At 37.7% G+C, this 17,919-nt stretch overlaps 1 protein-coding gene across 1 annotated transcript in view; it reads right to left on the bottom strand.

Moving 5' to 3' along the window:
* Positions 1-12,625: 12,625 nt before the first annotated feature.
* The window catches only part of LOC148039759 (uncharacterized), a 61,003-nt gene continuing 55,709 nt past the window's right edge, over positions 12,626-17,919 (bottom strand). The window contains exon 4 of the mRNA XM_087693667.1: positions 12,626-13,338. The gene's annotated coding sequence lies outside the window, so the exon portion shown is untranslated. The remainder of the gene's footprint in view (positions 13,339-17,919) is intronic.

The following is a 17,919-nucleotide window of genomic DNA, read 5'->3' on the forward strand; positions in this document are numbered from 1 at the left end:
AACAAAAGTGCTGATAAAAAAGGTTGTTTACTATATATCAATCCATACAATGTGTATTATGCCCAAGGAACTATTTTTGCCATCTTACATGAAGGTGAACTCATCAGTAAGCACCTTAGTGCATAAAAATAAACTTTGGTCTTATAAATTTTTTTAAAGGGCTGTATCTCAAAAACATTGCTGTTTACTCCAAATGCATGCTAATGTACTATGCAAACGAACATCTCACAAACATTATATAAACATATTTAAGGGGTATATCTTGCAAACATTATGTAAACATACAAAAGGCATATATCACACAATCATCATGCAAATGTATTGCGTCCAAGGAACTATTTATGGCCTCTTACATGATGGTGTACTCATTAGTAGGCACCTTGGTGCATTAAAAAAAAAATACTTGTTATTTTTTTAAAAACGCGTATACTTCACAAGCATTGTTGAAAATTCCTAGTGCACAACTTAGATACAAAGAAAATATCTAAATAAAAAGATAGGGCGAACACCCTAACAATGAAAGTAGGCTATGGCGTAGGGCACCATTTTTCATCATGTTCTACATGCTCCCGTACCCGTCGACATATTAAATAACCACCCTACTCTCATTGAGCCTCCCTCGTTTGCATTCACACCACAAGGCTCCCCTCTCTTTTACCACTCCACAACAAAGGAACGACAAACATTGCATGAATTGTTGTGAGTTACTTGCATGATCAATAATGCTTGGACTCTAATGCTAGCCTTTGCACACCATGCATAGCCTAGCATAGAGAAAATAGACATATTGTGGCTTCCCATCTGCTACTATTGCTCTCATCTTCATTCCTACCACGAATGAGTGAGACACACCCTATTCTCTCCTATTTGATGTGCTATTATAGTTGCTTTGCATGCATAAATTACTAATAGTTGGATTGTGATTAGACATGTAGCCATCACCCATGCTACCTTTGAATCATTTCTCCATAGCATAGCATCCTCCAAGCATTGTCACAAATCATGTGGTGGGGGGATTTGTTGGAGTTGTTGCGCAAAACACACACCACACACAAGAGAAAGCTTACTCAAGAACACAAGAAGAGAGATGGAGGCCAAAACGTTTGCTTGCTAGTTTCTTCTTCTTCTTCTTTCAAACACAATACAATGTACATAAAATATAGATAAGGTACAACATAATGAAAAGTGGCTTACCAAGTCAAATAGTGCATAATTGAGTATACTAATAAATTGGTACTATAATTATGCTAGTTGTAGGTAGGTGGAACAAACCAAATATAATAAGTGATAAGTCAGACAATGTGAGGATCATAATGACCACCAATGTGCTAAGTGTAGATGTGTGCGAACACATCTAACTAGGTGGTCCATCATCAATATTAGCATGCATTGAGCTTGCCATCTCAACAAGCATTCATAGCTACAACAATTTGGATGTATTGCCCACAGTCACTAGCCACTATTAAGACTGATGTGTAGCATGGATGTTGTTTTTTGCATTTCTAGGTTTATTAGTGCTTGAAATTAATCCCTAAGTTAATGAGGGATGACATCAATTACCCTCCTACCTTAGTCATATCTTGATGTTAAATACTCATCTAATGAAAGCAACTATAAATCTCTTCAATGCCATGCCATGTGGAGCCTATCATATGCCTTGCCCACCATTTATGGCTAGATTTGTCCCTAAACACGAACCTCCCAAATTGGTGCAATTATGTAACTAGCCCTACATCTAGGGATGAGCCAAGATGGACTTCTCACATTCATGTACACAACCTTGCATATGCAATTCATAGAACACGTGTTTCATTTACATGAATGGCTAGAATCTAACTTATATTGCCACTATAAACCTATGGGAAGCCTACATGAACATGCCTCATTATCGCTAGTGGGCCATGAGATACATTTGTTCTCATCATTATGCCACCTAATGCACTTGTCGAGAATCGATATAAATATCTTATTCATGAAGGGAACTTTGTAGTTTTCCATAAACCATTGTTTTATATCCAATCTTCAACAACCAAGCTTATAAAACTAACTCCCTACAACAACGACACGAACTTGTAATAGTTAGGTATTCTAGCAAGTTGATCCATAAGATTAGTGGATGTGGATGACAACTATGGTAGGTCATTGACACCTGCAAAATGCATCAATATAGCCTATTCTTATATGATATTGTTGTATGGATGTAGGTAACATATCTACCACCTACTCCTATTGTTGAAAACATGAGCTCTTTGAAGATACTTTGTAAATTTGGTTGCTTCTTAATGTACTCTCATTCAAACATGAAGATGACACCCTTGTGGTAGTGTTGAGTACACTTTTTCAATTCCTTTTCATATATTTTTAGCCTTCTACGAGCATATACATGTTAGGACATTGGGAATATGTGGTTAACTTGGAAATATTTTACAAACTTTTTTTCTTACAATGTTTTATGCAATGCTTTGTCTTAACACACTCAAATGGGAAGGTGCTATGGTAGCCTTACCTTGTAATAATGATTTTTTATTGATCGATCTTTTATACTTTGTAGTTGATAACTTGCCACTCGGATCTCATTTCTTTGGGATACACGGACCCCTTCCCACCTCCTTCCATTTTCATGTAAGGATTGCTATGTTGCATCAACTCATATGAGTTCCATCGGACCATAATTGACTTTGACTTTACAATTGCCAATGGCTGCCTATGAAAACTGTGACTCTAAAAAGCTAATGTTGCTTCAATTGGATACTTCACTATAGGATGAAGCTTTATCACATTGCCACTAACAATACTAATAATGCCATCAACAAGCTTAAGGCATTGGTGGAAAATCTGGATACAATGAGCAAGAAGGATGAACAAAATCTCAATCTTTGGATAGAGACCTTTAAAGGCATCATAAAAAATCTCTTCTCTCATGTAAACATCATATTCTAAGACGAAAACCCAAAACCAAAAAGGATGGTGGAGGTAGCAATACCATCACCAAACTTGAAAAAAAAAAGGCTCACTTGCATGCAACAGAATATTCAGATGTTGATGCTAAGTTCCTTAATATTGCATCGAAACCCGTGAAATGGGTGAAGGGGCAACAACGAGGCTCATATGTGGATGTGTTTATCCCAACCTACTCGTTGGAAATATATCTACAAGCATGTTCACACCATCCACACTCATATGGGGTATTCACATCAACAACCCAATTTGATTGAGATGTGGCTCCTTATACTTGGGGAAGAAGATCACTCGAAGGCAGGAAATGAATATTCTATCCTTGTGGAGGAAGGGATATCATCCTTATCATGTACCACCATACTTAATGGGCCCCTAAGCATGTCTCTTTTTGAGCACAATTGCTATAACTCACCCTATGGCATATGCGTATCCACAAAGTCCATTAAGCCAAATGACAATAAGCATGATGCCAATTTTATTTATGGCACGTTTAATTATTTGCAGCCCTTTGTGAAATGCTATTGTGACATTGCTGGGCACATATAGAGTGTAGGAAGAACAACTCTATTGTTTGGTTTGTCTATGCTCTATGGTTCATCATGCATAACCTTGATACTATCTTCCAAGCAAGAACTCTAAGAGGATCAATGATCATGTTCTCTAAATGGATATCAACTGAAGCACATGATGCCATTATGGTATATGTGGCCTTTGCTTACTTCAGGGAAATGGTTCTTAATGTAGCAAAAAATCAAACGATTAACCACAATACTCCAAAGTATTTTGGGCAACTTACGAGGGGATGGCATGTGCCTCATCGAAAGATGCTTTAGTAATAACAAAGGATTCAACACCAAGAACATTACCCACTCCCATCAAAACTCACAAGGGATGACTTGAGGGAGTCACTGTCTACAAGGCTAATACCTATCCAAAAATGTGGGCACTAGAACCATCTTGGTGTCAGGGTTGCACACGTCAAACACTTATAGTGGTTCTAATAGCCTTGAGTGGAAAGGTATCATTCTTGAAAATTGAGACTCCACTACAAAAGAACTTCTTTTTGACTAATGGCTACAGGTGATAGATACCCAATTGCATGGAATGAAAATTATTTTGGTCCCCAAATCTTCCCCAAAAATGATGCATATCACTTTTTGTAATGGATTACTAGATAAGGTCAAGCCAATGATTTGCTTCCAGGAATACTTCTTTTTGATACGATAGCTAGATGCTAACATTGTGGTTGATACTCATTTATTTGATTTGATAAAAAAGGGTCTTAATCATACTCTAGAAAATATATGCTTAATGAAGCACTCTTTACTATGATGGATGGATTCAATTGTTTACTTGAGTATTTGAGTGTAGACAACCAAATTCATACTAGAGGGTTTGAATAATCTATTTCACCTAAGTTTAGAAACTTTTTGGGGACATATAAGGCTGCCAACATATATGAACCACATTGCCAATCCATTTTATTGTTGGTGGAAAGACTCCATTTTTAATAAATAATTTATCTTTTCCCTTACAAAAAATAGATTTGATGAAGATGACTTTGAAGATGGCTAACTAATGCTTCAAATTGCATATATTCTCAATATACGGCATTATTTATGGATATCCTTAAATATTTAACGAGGTCTTTAAGGAAATATGTGCTAACTTCAATAAAAAAGTTGCTCTTATTTATGGATTTCAAATTCAATCAATTTGGGTCATTGAATCTAGGCAAGAAGTCTTCATCAACTTACCCAACCATATTTTTTGTATCTTCTCAATAGACATTAAAAAAAATTATTAGACCATGCCTCATGAGGTGGAGTTTGGCCTCATTACCACTATCTACAAAATCATTCATTACCACAAATAGATCCTTTAATTTACTCAAACAACAATGTTGATACCACAAATAGATCCTTTAATTTACTCAAACAACCATGTTGATACTGCCAGTGTGAGTATTCGGAAGCTTGTCAAGAAATTCACTGCAAATGGCATTGTCACTTCTCGGTTTTAGTACCTTATTTTAAGAGCATTACGAAAAGAATTCCCCTTGCTCAAACTAAATAAGTAAGAATTAGTTTCCATGCTTAGCTAAGTGATGAGTGCCTAGAGACCACACAATGGTATGGTTGGTCCCAATGGCCTCACCCACCCTGGCTGAGTCCTTAGGCACGGGAATAGTGGAGGATACCGCTTGGCACTTAATTCGATTAAATATAACTCATTGGATTATTACCGACACATGTGGTGAACACAATTGATAGTTCGACATGCATAATGCTCCTAATTGATGAATCTACCCACTTGTGGCCATTCTCCCTTCTACAAAGACAAATTCCCTGAAGAAACAGAAGTGCTAATGGAAAAACTTTCTTACTATATATCAATCTATACAATGTGTACGATGCCCAAGGAACTATTTTTCGCCATCTTAAATGAAGGTGAACTCATAAGTAAGCACCTTGATGCATAAAAATAAACATTGGTCTTATAAAATAATAAATTGAGGGGGTACATCTCACAGACATTGTTGTTTACTCAAAATGTATGCAAACGTAATATGCAAACGAACATCTCATCTCACAAACATTATGTAAATGCATTGTGACGAGGGAACTATTTATGCCCTCTTACATGATGTGGATAAAAACAAAAATATTTTGTGAATTTTGTAAATAAAAAAAAGGGGTATATGTCGTCTTCATTCCTACCATGAATGGGTGGGGAGCGGGGGACCCCATTCTCTGCTTATATTCGACCTACTACTATACCTGCATTGCATGCATGAACAGCTGATAGTTGGGTTGTGATTAGACACGCAACCGCCACCCACCCCACCTCCATAGCCTGCTGGCATCCTCCAAGCATTCACAGCTGCAATAATCTGGATGGATTGCCCACAGTCATGCTTGATTATTGCATCAATTACCCTCCTACCTTAATCATGTCTCGGCATTAAATAGTCGTCTAAGGAGAGCAGCTATCAACCTCCTGGCCGCCATGGCATGGGGAGCCTATCATATGCCTTCTTGCCCACCATCTATGCCTGCATCTCTCCCTAAGCCACGAACCTCGACCCAAATTGGCACGCGCCCTACATCCACGGATGAGCCGAGAGGGGGACGTGCCACACGCAGGTATACAACCTTGCATACGCAGTCCATAGCACGTATATTGCAGCTATATATAAAACCTGTGGGAAGCCCACATAAACACACACACACACACACACACACACACAAGCCCTATGAAAGGAATTACACTACCCATGACTTGGAGCTCTTTATAGTTATACATGCATCGAAGCTATTGTAAAACTATTTGCTAGAGGAAAAGTTTACCCTAGTTATAGACTAGAAAAGCTTGAAGTGGGTATTCACCCAACCTAGCCTTAGTATGAGGCAAAGGAGATGGATAGAGGTCCTTAAAGAGTTTCATTTTGAAATAAAATATCACCGAGAGAGGGATAATGTGGTGGTGGGAACGCTCTAACTTGTAAGGCATTTTTGGATGCCATAATCACCAAAGAACCCTCCAAAGAAGAAGCTTTATCACAATTGATGTCTCTACCCCATCAACCCTATCCTTGGAAGTAGTTTCAAACTCAAATCACTAAGGATAAAAAATATGTGCAATTCAAGCAAGCTATCCAAGGAATGGATGAAAATGTTAAGGTATAGCTTAAGTATAAGGATTCCATGTAGAAGGTAAATACTTACACTTTCACAATAGGCTATGCGTTCCACATGACTAGGAAATTAAGAAGAAAATCCTTTGGGAAGTATTGATACCCCCATTGCTAGATACTCGTGTTATGTGAAACCACTAAATGTAGTAAGAAGAAGTTACTTGTGTTATGGAGTAAAGGGTGATGTACTTAGATATGTCACTCAGTGCCTTACTTTTGCCAAAGGGTCAAGGTAGAAAGAGTCAAATTGTCAGAAATTTACAACCCCTTAATGTCCATCAAATATGTCACTCAGTGCCTTACTTTTGCTAAAGGGTCAAGGCAGAAAGAGTCAAATTGTCAGAAAATTTGCAATCCCTTGATGTCTATCAAATGACATGGGAATGTGTCAACACGGACTTTGTAGTGGGACTTTCCATTGTGCAAGGGGGTCTTAACTTTATCTTGGTCATAGTAGATATGCTCGCAAAAGTTGCCCACATCTTCCCAATGAAAACAACCTTCAAAGCTATAACTATTGCTAGGCTCTTTGTGAAGAAAACCTTCTAACTAACTTCATGTCCTACTCGAAAGGATAGTGAGTGACAAGGATGCTCTATTCACCTCAAGTTTTGGACTAGCCTCTCTCAAGCCATCAAGACTCAACTCTGATTTAGCCCAACATACCACCCTCAAAATGATAGCTAGACTAAAAAGGTAAATTGGGTGGTTGAAGCTAAGCTTAGAGCTTATTATACTTCTCTAAAATGATGGATTGAATATGTATCCTCTCACAAAGTTTGTATATAATGCATCTTAACATTGAAATATTTGAAATGACTCCCTTCGAAGTGCTTAACAACCAAGATTGCATATCCCCTCTTACTTGCTTGGATCCTACACTTACGATGGATGCATCCAAGAGAATGTTGGAAGACATGAAAGAGCAAGTAAAGGTAATTTGATATGACATTAAGGTCACCCAAGATCACCACTTTACATACATAGATCCAAAGAGGTCTGAGCAAATTTTCAAGGAAAGATACATGGTCTTCTTGTGTGTTTAGCCTGAGAAGAGTTCTCTATCACAAGGGAAACTCAAAAAGCTTAGCCCAAGATCTTGCATTTCCTACAAGATCATTAAGTGTCTAGGGAAACATGTCTACAAGTTGCAACTCCCACCTCATCTCAAAGTACAAAATATATTCCATGTTATATTATTAAAAGCCTATACATTAAACCCTAATTAATAGCTAAATTGTAATATCCAAGCAAGGAGTTCTTAAGATGTAACATGAGCAAATCCTTGATAACAAAGAGAAAGCCCTTCGATATAGAACGACCCAAGAACAATTTGTACAATGGAAGGACCTCCTAAAAGAGGAAGAACGTATTCTAAAAGGGAAGGACTCTCTTGAAGATGATGCTACTTAGATAGATGAGAGTACCCTCTATAGGCATCACCCCCATTTTCTCTCAAGATGAAGATATCTTGAATTCTTTGAGGGGGAAAGCATGTGATGTACCATTACGAAAATAATCAATTCACTTTAGCAACATAACATAACTAAGTCATTAATATTAAAATGTCTATACCTTGGCATGACTATATAATCGATGATCTATTACTAAACAAGCTATGCCATTAGTTGCTTTATTGATTATTCAAGTGACAAAGCCTAGTTATACCTTAAATGTCTATGGCTATAATAACCTTAAAAAAGCCAATATAAGCATGAAGGTGTTATGTAATCTTAGTAACATAGAACGACCAAAAAAAAAAAAGCACACTATAGCTAAACCTTTCGGAAAGGCTTAAAGAAGATGAATCATGGCTTCAATAGACCCTTGATTTGTAGCACATGGGCTAGAATAATAGTGGAGATCCTGTAAAAGAGGACCAAGATAATTTCCTAGTCCACTTCAACTTGATCTTAGCCTCTTTCTAACTGAGGTAACTAAGCCAAAAGAAACCACATAAGTCCTTCAAGGTCTGACCTTAGCCAAAAAGTAGCAAAGTAAGCCATAACAGGTAGTCAACAACTATGCTTTCAAGACCATTAAATCCTTGGACAAGTAGGAGCTTATTACAAGAAGCTTTAGGCAGGATGTCACCAAAGAGACACACAATGGGAGTAGAGAGAGAGCTAAATCGATAACAAGTGCTACACTCCTCCAACCTATGCTCTTGAGGGTTAGAACTTGTGAAAGCAACAAATATGTATTTAATAAAGTTGCTTTTATACATCCCAACTAAATGTGGTCATAATAATTAGAAAACTAAAGTATACATATGGGTGTGCGCATGGGGGTGGATGGATAAATTTCCCCAAGAGAAGTGTTCTATAGAAGGGTGGATCCAATTATACAAGTACTTCTCAACTAAGAACCAAGTTAATAGAGCTAATGCATTGATTTGCATAGGATTTCTGTCGTAGAATATTCTTAGCATTGTTTCGGTGCCTAGGGTTAGGTTATGCCTTATAGGGAGAGGGATCGATATTCTAACCCCCTCATCTCTCACTCTCAATGAACCAAGTGTGATGTAGGCCTGCTTCCAATCTATTATTTGCAAAGTGACTTCTCTTTTGATCGGCCACTAAAAAGCTACTAGGAGACTTAGTGAGTCTTAGGAGCCCTTGGGTTGATCCTCTTTAGTCAAGCCATGTGCTTTTCTTACGAGGTAGACACAAAAGCAACCTAGCTCGGATAAGTCAATGAGTTCGATGGGATCTAGGCATTGCATGCCTTAGAATAACCAACTCGGAGACTAGGAAAACATTCCCTCTAGCACATTGAGCTAGGGTGGGGATGTATCACAAAGTCTCTTGTTGAACCGTAGATAATCTCACATATTGACAAGATAAGAAAGCCCTTTGTCAAGGCATCATGTTGTCATCCAAGCACTATCGTGGCACAATACTTGAATGAGGTGTTTGCATGATCTCAAAGTTGATGCATGCATCACATGATGCACCAACATTAAAAGCTTTGATAGTTACATGTGTAAGTAAAGGGATATACATGTTTGCACACTCGTGTGATTTCCGAATTTAGTTTCACTATTTATGATGACCCAAAAATATTGCCATTCCAATTTGTACCCAAAAACTAAATTTGTGATTTGTTTCTTATGGCCTTTGCACCATGTTACATGGTGCCAATATTTATGTTTGCATGGGCAGGGAAGTGTGGAATGTATGTGCTTCAATGCTATTGCGTTCAAAAGTACAACATGGATTAATGCATGAGGAACTCTCCATTGGTGCACTGAAGAGATTTATGGATCGATACTCGGTTGGAGTGTGTGATTTGTTAAGCAGCTTTTGTAGTCAACAACTTCCAATTAAGAAAAAAAAGTAACATTTTTTGCATGTCGTTTTAAAGGAAACTTCACATATTATTTTCTAAAATAGCATGGTCTTAATGTGTTATATAAGTTAGAAGTTCATTAATTTAAGTTAGAAATGATTTCATTTAATTAATAAGTTTTTCAAACATAAATACTTATACATATGAAAAGTTAATCTAATATTGAAATTAAAATTTAAGTTATTCTATTGGTGAAACTTAATTGAATTGTTATTTTAAGTTTGTTGTCTTCTAAAACCCCTTCAACTAGTGAGTACTTCAAATCATGTTCACACAATACATACATATAAGAACATGTATGAATGTATGACCATGTCCATGAAATGTGCACACCTTTAACAATGTTCTTTCTCACTCTTATTGTGTGAAGCAAGGCTTATGGCATTTGCTACCCTAATTGTTTACCTTCATTGTGGCCTCGGTGATAACCATGTAGCACCCTGAACATTTCAATATGAATATTAATATAGTGTAGTATTCATTTGGTCAATATGCGTGTATAGAAATTCCCTATCAAGTGCAAATCCCAATGTATAGCCATAACAACAAAATATGGAGAGTGCACTTCCTTATTTTGAAATTGACGTGCTTTATATAACCCAAGTGCAGACTGCCTAGTAGCACGTTTAACATCAACTAGAAAATTCTAACTCTACCAACAACAATAGCATGGAAACTTGGGGAAGCAACTATACACTCGGAACTAACTATAGGCAATTGGAATGTACAATTAGGTAGCATGGTTACAGTCTACAACAAATGTACTTACCAAGGTAGCAACAACAACCAACGAATGATGAGGCCATCACCAAGTAGGAGAGCAATGAGAATAATACAAATGTGGAAGGAGATAATGATCCTAGACATAGTTTCCTATGATAGTTGATTTATTTTAGTTGCATTCTTCCTTAATTATGTAGTTAGTAAATCTATTCCACTTTAGAAGTGGCTATTGTTACATGCAAATCCATGGTCAAGTACCTCCTAGACAATGTACAAATTAAGCAAACCAAATGGGGTGTGTGAAAGACCTTCCAAAGCCTAAAAGACTATGACGAATGGCATCAACATGGATTGCATATGGATCAATCATTTACCAACAAATTGATATAGAAGTTGTGCAAGCTACACATGATGGTCCACATTATTACAACAATAAGCATAGATTTTCTTTCCATGGGAGTGATAGAGGAGTACACAAATCCGTGGTTGATCTTTCAATAGCACACATCAAAATCAAGTATGCTAGGTTGTCTATTGTAGGCTCGTAGTCCTCTTTTTTTTCGATGAGTCCCATCCCAAGAGAATGAGTTGTAAAATGGTTTGCCTACCAATCAAAACCAAGGCTACCACTCAATTGTGCTTTATTGTCAAAGGTTTCCTTGGCTTTGGTGGTTTGACAATGGAAGTAGGAATGAAATGTCAACAACTGTGTTGGTTCATGTGCCCAAGTGGCCAACTTAAGTTTGAATTGAATCTCATCATCAAAATGCACCAAATTGGGTCTCTATCTCATGTTGCTACAAAACTGGCCGGAGAGCCAAGTTGCAACATTGCCAAAACCATTAGGGAAGGCTATATGGATGCTTGTGACATTGGATTGCATTTAGTAGGGTTCTTCAAGTCAAGAAAGATACTTGTATCCTATTCCATACAAGGAGCGATCTAAGATGCTTAAAGCTGTCAACACTATTTTGCGTAAGGTAGAGGGGCACTTGCAAAGAGACTATTAGAAGAAGATTGGGGTTGAACGCAAAAACGTTATTGGTCGCCAATGGCCTTGCAACCAAAAAAAAAGGGTTATGAGAAGGTAAAACAAGGCGAAAACATCTCATTAATGAGGTGGCCAAGCCTTCTAGTGCATTCAAGTGTGCGCTTAGAAGCTTCTAATTTTGGAATGCTCCTTTGTGGTTGCTCGTCTAGATCGTCATTGATGCCCCCACTACTAGCTCAAAATTAACCATTGCAAGCTAGGGAGCGAAAAAAAGAAAGAAAAAGTTAAACCACTACTACTTGCCAACTAGACCTTTTTTGAGCTTTAAAAAGCGAGTAATTATTAATTACATTGACAACTAAATGATCATGTTACTCTTGGACAAAATGGAGATCAGTTTTGCAAAAAAAAAAAAAAAACCAACAACAATGGATTTGTAGTGCTAAGCATCTGAAAATTTATGGGCTTTACTTTTGATACATAGGCTATGTATTCCCATTAAGATGTATAGTTTTTCGGCCCTATTAGGGCACCCCAAAGCTAAGATGTTAGACGTATTCCCATTAAGATGTATAGTTTTTCGGCCCTATTAGGGCACCCCAAAGCTAAGATGTGTCTAACATCACTCACAATTCAATATGTGCAAACAGAAATTGCTTTACTCCCATACATCAAAGTGGCAGTTAAGGACTCTTAACTTGGCATGCAAGTATTGACAGGAGGAACAAACCTTGTTACAGAACACCACAATATGAAATAATGAAAACCAGACAAAACCAGAAAGATGGTTGTTTTACTTCCCCACCCAAAAAAACAAAAAAGATACATCTAGTATTACATGCATATGACAACAAAACAATGTGACCCAAATATCGAACTATTGACAAATATTTAAATCCACTAGTTGACAATATTATAGCATGTGTTTTTCATCCTTTCACATCCCACTTGATCGGTTCTCAATGATTCTGAAACTGCCATATTGATGTCTTATATGTAATAAACACAACAGAGCTACACAGAATATCTCACCTTAATACACTCTCAACTTCTATGAGAAATACCACAATTGTGTCAATAAATTTTTGCATTCAACAATCTGATATGTAAGCTTGTTATTGGATTAAAATCTGCTACCCTTGAACTTTGTTCTGTATAGCTTTGAAACACCGAAAATTGTGTACATATTGTGGAATCTATAGAATGAGGACATCATCCTGCCCACAATATTGGTAAGAGGATCAAGAAGAATGTCCACTCATATCTGCTCAAGTATATGCTCATACAACAGGACTTAATCAGGATGCCAGCCCAGCACTATAAACTGCTCCCAAGCAAGAAGTACGTGATCAAGCTCGTATTGATCCTGTCACTACTTTGGATCCGTAAGTCCCATCTCACACACGTGCATAATGTCTGACCCAAGAAGCTTGCAATGCTTATGACACTTGCACTGTTCTTGCCCACCACGAACTCCAATCAACTGAAAACAGTTTAAATGCACTGTGTGCATGGAAAAGGCCTTAGCATAATGATCCATGTCCTATGACACCTTGGAGTTTCCTTTTTTTTTTTCCATCTTGCAACACAACCAAAATAGGAGCTTCTCTCCCCATGTCTACAAAACACGAACCAAAGAATAGAGTGTCAGAGTAATCCTCCAAATTGTAGCAACATATCTTAGCTTCATGAAAATAATTGGAAAGTTATAAATATTCACTACAAGAAAAACTATGTGGTTGTACACAAGCTCTTACAAAATGCATACAATTTGGTAGTCTACATGCTACATCTGCTCTCTCAAGAAATGCACCTAATGCAGATCTGCTTGCAATGTAGATGTCAATTTGTCCAACAAGTTCCTTCGACTTGCAGCCAATCTCATCTAGCCCTTAGACCTCAAAAACAAATCATACTTGTATAGTCAACGCTCAGGCTCATAATTGTGAGGTTTATTTAAAGTCTTGCCAGAAGTACTTGGGTACTTGTCCTCATGACCACTTAAGTTGGTCCTCCTTGGTAGGGTCACCAACGAGGGTCCAATGCAATCAAGCTCTGCTTTTGTTCAGCTCGCTACCCCATTGTATATGCACATGGAACAATGCAACTCTAACCATTGCCCACTCTCTTGGCTAGTCTTTGGAGGGAGCACCTCTCTTGTGTGCTTTTTTTTTTGTGGGAGGGTGGAGTGTACCTCACTACACATTATCTTTCACAAGGTCTTTGAGTCCTCAGGGAGTTGGGATCTACGGCCTCCCATTCAGCAAGCACATGTAAGCAATCATGACCGTTACTTTTTCAAAAAGTAAACCCATCCACAAAAGAAACCCAACCAGGTTTGTAAGCCCAACCAATCGAAAAGTGGATTGGCTGCCAGTTCTTCATCACTACATGTTGCATGGGCCCCACTAAACTCATCAAGCGGCAGCAGAAAATTGTGGCATCCACCACAACATTAGATGAAGCAACGTGGACTACCAAGATTCTAGTGGTTTGCAACCAAAACCAAAAGTAAACCCAGCATAAAATGTAAACGTAGAGAGATATAGTAAACTTGACCAACCAAAATCAAAAGGTCACTCGAAATTGTTTTCACAAAAAATACTCTTGGTATTACCAATAGAAAATTTCTGCAAATAATTCATGTTGAGCGAACGTTTAGAATGAAGTTCCGAGGTCCTTATTTCAACCACTCCCAAGCTACCAAGATGAGAGTCTTTGCGATTAAACATCTATGGCTTTTACATCAAGGTGCATTTCTCTCTCTTGCTCTCCTTTTTGCAATAGATGCAATTGTGACATTATGATGATGTTTTGGTTATATATGCCTTTTTAGTCAATGGGCATAGACTAAGAAGAGTGATCTTGAGATTGAGAACCTCCACATAAATGAAGAAATGTCAAATGAATCATGAAGTGATGAGGCTGAGATGCAAAAATTCTTTGCTGAAGATAATGATTTGACATCACGAGAAAGCAATAGCATTGCACCAATCCCACTCAATTTTACCTCATCAAAGTACTTCTCTTTCGATAGAGAGAGCTACAGCTTGATGCTAAGTGATTGAAATAGGGACAAATCCATCACATTTGAGGTACTTAAACTAACAATAAAAGGAAATTGCTAGACTTGAAGAAGTAGAGAAGGGATCAAAGAAAGTCTTTGCACTAACAGAAATTTTGCACATTGGCCTTGAAATCAGAACCATCATTGTATATGGCATGTTTCAAGGATTGGGAGAGCATCAACTTTGAAAAGCATATAAACAAGACTATAGTTCTTAGGAAGGTGTGAATGTGATAATCGACTCCATCAAATCAACTCATGCATTGATATGAGAAAGCATGGTATTTGTCTTTCCTATGTGAGAGCTCATCAATTCTTGTACTTGCAAGGTGTCCATAAAGTAACATGACTCTAATAGTTCTTTTCTATTTTCTAATAAAGTGGTGGAGAGAAAAACACCTACCTTGGAGCTCTTGTCAGATAGATCTCTTGTGAAGTGCAAGCTTCAAGAGAGAATGATCAAATACAAAGTTAAACTTGGCATGCTTTGTTCGACCAAAAAGCATAGTCTATCCACGATGATCGTGGAATATGCATGCCATCATGGTGGTAGCATAGCTCAAAAGGGCTCTCAAACACATAAATTGAGAACCTTGAAAAAATGTGGTTGCCTCAGTAAGGTGTAGGTCAAGTTTATACAAGATCTCCATAAAGTTACTCTGTGTGTACATACTCTACATGAGAGACATTTTGAAACCAACCTTCCTTTCATGGATGGGTGGCAATTCCTTGATTACAACCTATTTATAGTAGCAATATTTATTACAAAATTGAGAAATGCGAATTAACTTACAATCTTGGACAATGGATACCTTGTTGGCCCCAAAACTAGCATCCCTTTCGGTAGTTCTTTAACTTAATTTGCCCCTTGATTGAGTAGTCAATTGACCTTCACCTGCTTTGATGGAGATGGAAAATGCCCCAAATTCATTGATTTGCTGGTCCCTCCACAATGACTGGTACACTAAGTAGTAACCTCATGGCAAACATACTCTCAACACCGTACCTTGGATGCATCCTAAATACATATGAGATCCACTACATACAAGAGCTGCCCATAACTAGAGGAGTGGAAGTATTACCTCCCCCTTGAGCATCACGCAATACTCCAAATCCCTGTTCTGCTAAATCTGACGGAGCTTGAACTAAAGCCGGCTCTAACTCAAAGGCATTTAGGTAAAGTTGCAACAACTAAGAATGGTTTGCAAAGTTATCCTCTTCCATCTATTTGGTATCCTCTAGCACATCACCATGAAAAGCCCTCAACAAACTAACATGAAAGGCATTGTATATTTGCCAATGTGAAGGTAATTTCATTCGATATGTCATATTGTTGATATTTTCCAACACCTGGGAGGGCCGATAGTATCTTATACTCAACTTTAGATACAATCTTTCTCTTCTTTTCATCTTTTTCAACCTTGTCTTTTCAAAATGCAGCAATACATAATCAGTGTACAAATTGCAAAGCACATCTGTGGTGATCAATTGCCCTCTTTTGCTTTTCTTGCGATCTCTGAAGTACATACTTTATCTTTGCATAGGTTGCATTTAAGTTTTCTACATAACAATCAGCCTCAAAGATCTTATCCTTAGTTTGCTGAATAGGTGGTATCTTCTTGCCACCCTCAACCACCTTAAATGGAGCTTTGCCCATTAAACTATGTATTATGTTATTGTAAGAAAACTTAACCAAGAGCAATTACTCCTCCCACTATGTCTTATGGTTTGAAAACGCGGCAATACATAATCACCCTGTATAAATTGCAAAGCACGTATGTGGCGATCAATTGTCCTCTTTTGCTTTTCTTGTGATCTCTAAAGTGCATGCTTGATCTTTGCATCGGTTGCATCTAAGTTTTCTACATAACGATCAGCCTCAAAGATCTTATTCATAGTTTGCAGAATAGGTGGTATCTTCTTGCCACCCTCAACCACCTCAAATGGGGCTTTCCCCATTGAACTATGCATTGTGGTGTTGTAAGCAAACTTAACCAAGGGCAAATATTGCTCCCATTGAGTCTTGTGGTTTGAAATATAGCACCTCAAAAGATCTAACACTGTGGAATTTGCTTCCTCACATGCACCATTTGTCTCCAAATGGAAGGAGGATGAGAATTTCAGTGTGGTACTCATATTCTCAAATGACCCCTTCAAAATAAACAGGTCATCGGAGGATCTCGATCACTAATGATCGACTCTAGCATACCATGATAGTTAAAGATGTGCTCCAAAAACAATCGTGCCATATGATCAACCTTTATTTTCTTTCTCATCAGAATAAAATGGGCTTGTTTGCTAAATCTGCAAATGATAGTCAATATCCCATCATTCCCTGTAGGTGTCCTAAGAAGCTAAAAAATAAACTCCATTGCAATGCTCTGCCAAGACAAATCTGGAATAGGCGAGAGCTACAACAAACCCAAAATCTTTTGTCTATCATGCTTTACCTTGTGGCATACGATGCATGTCTTAACAAATTGTTCTACATCATACCTCAAAGCTGGCCAATAAAAGAAATGCTCCACTGCCTATGGTATCAATATCTCTGTGTCTTGCATATGAAGGAGCATGACTTTCAATAATAACTTTGGACCTTAACTACTTTGTGACACACAATTATCCATGCATCATAAAAAATCCATCTCTTAGCACAAAGTGTTCGTGCCTTTGGCCATTGCAAAGCTGATCATTAACACTAGCAAAGTCCAAATCTGCAACATATTGCTCTTTCATGGCATCCAACTCAATGTGATAAACCATGCTGATTGCCAAAATTTGTGGCTTACGTGATACTACATTAGCCACAACATTCTTTTTACCATTAATATATAAAACCTTAAAGTGAAACATAGAGAGAAAAATTTTCCATCTCATATACTTCTCTGACAACTTTGTTTGCATCAAAAAGTACCTCAAAGTTTAATGGCTTGTCTACACTCTGAAATAAACCCCCAACAAATAATGTTTCCACATAGAAACTGTATGAATTACAGCCAAGAGCTGTTTCTCATAGACCTGCTGTGCCGTGGAGAATTCGGCTCTTATAAGCCACAACTCGGATGTTTAGCATACAAACAGCTCAATGTTATTACCACATGCATTACACTAAACTAGAAATGAGTTCATTAG

The sequence above is a fragment of the Lygodium microphyllum genome, chromosome 2, assembly GCF_053477565.2.
Source record: "Lygodium microphyllum isolate KBCC chromosome 2, Lygodium_microphyllum_v1.1.10, whole genome shotgun sequence".
Lineage (NCBI taxonomy): Eukaryota > Viridiplantae > Streptophyta > Polypodiopsida > Schizaeales > Lygodiaceae > Lygodium > Lygodium microphyllum.